Here is a 4,526-nt window from a genome sequence, read left to right as displayed (position 1 = left end):
GTAATAGTCCTGTTAAAAGAATGCTAGGGCTGGGCAGCAAGGGATTAAAGCGACCTCCCAGTAACAGACAAATTTGCATGAATAAATTCTTGACATGTAACAATATACAACAACAGTATCCTTTTTTGGAAAATCTCCACCTTGAACCATCATTGAGCACCAATCTAGTGACTTTTCCTAGGATGAGTTGATCCTGCAAACAGGAGGAGGCAACATGTCAGCCCCCTCAACGCTGACCGGGTCGGGCTGTGGGAGCTTCGTTCTAAGGTATTTGATAATATGCTAGTATGCGATGCATGCTAGCACATAATGCAATTGTCTTGCAGGGTTCTTTTTTCAGAGGTTTACTACTGCTTTAAACAAGGTAGTTAAAGGGCAAGAACCATTTGAAGAGTCCACTGGCTCAGGTTAGGCTGCCCACAACAGACAAGGCTACCCTACTGTGGGTACTAAAGCAGGTTACCAGGAAAAGATGTGCATATATGGAAGGAGCACCAGACCCAGAAATAAGAGTCCAAATGTTGTGTTAAAAGACAGCCAACATATTTTAGGGGTCGAAGGAACTCCCCCTTCATCAGGGCTATAATAAAACATAATACAATGTAAAAATAATTGTGACTGATAAAATCACGAGCCTAACAATCCTAAAGCATTATGGATAACAGGTACATTTTATGTTTTATTGTATTGTGTTTTATTATAGCCCTGATGAAGGGCTAAGTTCCTTTGACCCCTGAAGACACTTTGGCTGTCTTTTAACACAACATCAGTAAATTCATTTGGACTCTTATTGTTTGGTCTGGGGATCTGTGTGTTTCTACTGATGCACGCAGTGTAGGGACACACAACTCTAGTTCCTGCATGCAGGGTTGGCTCCATAGGATTCTGCAAGAGAAAGGGGCCATCCTGAAACAGGAAACCTTCAGCAGAGGTCAAGGCACCAGCTTAAATGAAACATAGGAATAGGTTAAAAGACAAAGAAGCTACATACTCGGTAAGTGATTAAATCAGTGTAAAAAACAGATTTTAATATCACTTTAAGACTTGAAGGTGTATTAGATAAGGCACTGAAAAGACTTCATGCAAAATGCAATGACCAGTGGTAAAAAATCAAATTCAACTTTATTGTAATGCACTGATGTTTTAGTACAGGTCACTGCACTTTGTGTTATTTGGTATTTTAAAGTAAAATTCCAGGCATGGATATTTTTACTAACTTCCTGTCCTGGTGACACCAAAATAAAAAACAAGAGCGAGAGTTAAGTGAAAAAATATCTCTTTGGTAAGAGGTAGCCTGGAAGAGTATGCAAACTGCTCAAAAAATAAAAATAAAGGAACACTTAATAGCATCACACCAATTAAACTCCTGGGATAGTGATCTGGTCAGTTAAGTAGCAGAGAGGGTTGTTAATTTCATTAACACCAAATCAGCTAAAACTAATTAACAACAGGTGCACTAGATGGGCAACAATGGCACAACCTCCAAAACAGGAAAGGTTTTACAGGTGGAGGCCACAGATTTATTTTTTCTACTCATCTTTTATGACTGTTTTTCACTAGTTTTGCATTTGGCTAGGGTCAGTGTCACTACTGGTAGCATGAGTCAATACCTGGACCTTATAAGAATTGCATAGGCAGTCCAACTCCTCCAGGATGGCACATCAATATGTGCCTTTGCCATAAGGCTTGCTGTGTCTCCCAGCACAGACTTAAGAGCATGGAGGAGATTCCAGGAGACGGGCAGTTACTCTTGGAGAGCTGGACAGGGCCAAAGAAAGACCTTAACCCATCAGCAGGACCGGTATCTGCTCCTTTGTGCAAGGAGGAACAGGATGAGCACAGCCAGAGTCCTACAAAAGGACCTCCAGCAGGCCACTGGTGTGAATCTTTATACCCAAACAATCAGAAACAGACTTCATGAAGGTGGCCTAAGGGCCTGACATGCTCTAATGGGCCCTGTGCTCACTGCCTGGCACCGTGGAGCTCCATTGGCAATTGCCATTGAACACCAGAATTAGCAAGTCAGTCGCTAGTACTCTGTGCTTTTCATAGATGAGAACAGGTTCACCCTGAGCACATGTGACAAACGTGAAAGGGTCTAGAGAAGCCATGGAGAATGTTATGCTGCCTGAAACATCGCTCAACATGACCGGTTTGGTGGTGGGTCAGTGATGGTCTGGAGAGGCATATCCATGGAGGGGCGCACAGACCTCCACAGGCTAGTCAATGGCAACTGACTGCCATTAGGTTTTGGGATGAAATCCTTGGGCCTATTGTCAGACCATACACTGGCGTAGTGGGTCCTGGGTTTCTCCTGGTGCACAACAATGCCCAGCCTCATGTGGAAAGAGTATGCAGCCAGTTCTTGGAGGATGAAAGAATTGATATGCTCGCCTGATCTAAATCCAATAGAACACCTGTGGGGCATTATGTTTCGGTCCATCCAATGCCGTCAGTCTGTTCAGGAGTTCAGTGAGGCCCAGGTCCAGATCTGGAAGGAAATACATTCGTCGTCTCATTAGGAACATGCCCCGACGTTGTTAGGCATACATACAAGCACGTGGGGGCCATACAAACTACTGAGTAGCATTTTGAGTTACTGCAATGAAATTTCAGCGAAATAGACTAGCCTGCTGCATCATTGTTTCACGTTAATTTTTAGGGTGTCTTTGAATTCAGCCCTCTGTAGGTTTATTGTTTTCGTTTCCATCAAACGATGTGGCATCCTGTCCTTACTAACGCATTACCCCGTCTATATAAGTATAGATATCCAGCATGATATTTTTCCCCATTGAGATCTGATGTGTTTTTAAAGTGTTCCTTTAATTTTTTTGAGCAGTGTATAAGGGTGAGAACGCCACAAGTCTAGAGCACATTCAACGGTATTTAATTAACAACCATAGGCCAATGTGTTTCAGCTGCTCAAAAAACCCTTCATGAGGGCTGAGAAAATAAGTCCACATGCCTTATCATAATTCATGGAATATAAAACAATGATTAAAACCATTTAGAATCAATGAACACATATGTATGTATCAATATATATATATATATATATATATATATATATATATATATATATATATATATAGAGTATGTCACAAAAGTGAGATACTCACATTTTTGTAAATATTTTATATCTTTTCATGTGACAACACTGAAGAAATGACACTTTGCTTTAATGTAAAGTAGTGAGTGTACAGCTTGTATAACAGTGTAAATATGTTGTCTCCCTCAAAATAACTCAACACACAGCCATTAATGTCTAAACTGCTGGCAACAAAAGTGAGTTCACCCCTACGTGAAAATGTCCAAATTGGGCCCAAAGATCAATATTTTGTGTGGCCACCATTATTTTCCAGCTGCCCTTACCCTCTTGGGTATGGATTTCACCAGAGCTTCACAAGTTGCCACTGGAGTCCTCTTCCACTCCTCCATGACGACATCACAGAGCTGGTGGATGTTAGAGACCTTGCGCTCCTCCACCTTACATTTGAGGATGCCCCACAGATGCTCAATAGGGTTTAGGTCTGGAGACATGCTTGGCCAGTCCATCACCTTTACCTTCAGCTTCTTTAGCAAGGTAGTGGTTGTCTTGGATGTGTGTTTGGGGTCGTTATCATGTTGAAATACTGCCATATGGCCCAGTCCCTGAAAGGAGGGGATCATGCTCTGCTTCAGTATGTCACAGTACATGTTGACATTCATGGTTCCCTCAATGAACTGTAGCTTCCCAGTGCCGGCAGCACTCATGCAGCCCCAGACCATGACACTCCCACCACCATGCTTGACTGTAGGCAAGACAAACTTGTCCTTACCTGGCTGCTGCCACACACGCTTGACACCATCTGAACCAAATAAGTTTATCTTGGTCTCATCAGACCACAGGACATGGTTCCAGTAATCCACGTCCTAAGTCTGCTTGTCTTCAGCAAACTGTGTGCTTTCTTGGGCATCTTTAGAAGAGGCTTCCTTCTGGGATGACAGCCATGAAGGCCAATTTGATGCAGTGTGCAGCGTATGGTCTGAGCACTGACAGGCTGACCCCTCACCCCTTTAACCTCTGCAGCAATGCTGGCAGCACTCATATGTCTATTTCCCAAACACATCCTCTGGATATGTCGCTGAGCACGTGCACTCAACTTCTTTGGTCGACCACGGCAAAGCCTGTTCTGAGTGGAACTTGTCCTGTTAAACCACTGTATGGTCTTGGTCACCGTGCTGCAGCTCAGTTTCAGGGACTTGGTAATCTTCTTATAGGCCTAGGCCATCTTTATACAGCGTAACAATACTTTTTTTGCAGATCCTCAGAGAGTTCTTTGCCATGAGGTGTCATGTTGAACTTCCAGTGACCAGTATGAGAGAGTGAGAGCGATAACACCAAATTTAAACACACCTGCTCCCAATTCACACCTGAGACCTTGTAACACTAACAACAAGTCACATGACACCGGTGAGGGAAAATGGCTAATTGGGCCCATTTTGGACATTTTCACTTAGAGGTGTACTCACTTCTGTTGCCAGTG

The sequence above is a fragment of the Lithobates pipiens genome, unplaced genomic scaffold (genome assembly GCF_037356315.1).
Source record: "Lithobates pipiens isolate NorthernLeopardFrog02 unplaced genomic scaffold, aLitPip1_a1.2 Scaffold_25, whole genome shotgun sequence".
Taxonomy (NCBI): domain Eukaryota; kingdom Metazoa; phylum Chordata; class Amphibia; order Anura; family Ranidae; genus Lithobates; species Lithobates pipiens.
This window is presented reverse-complemented; position numbering follows the sequence as displayed.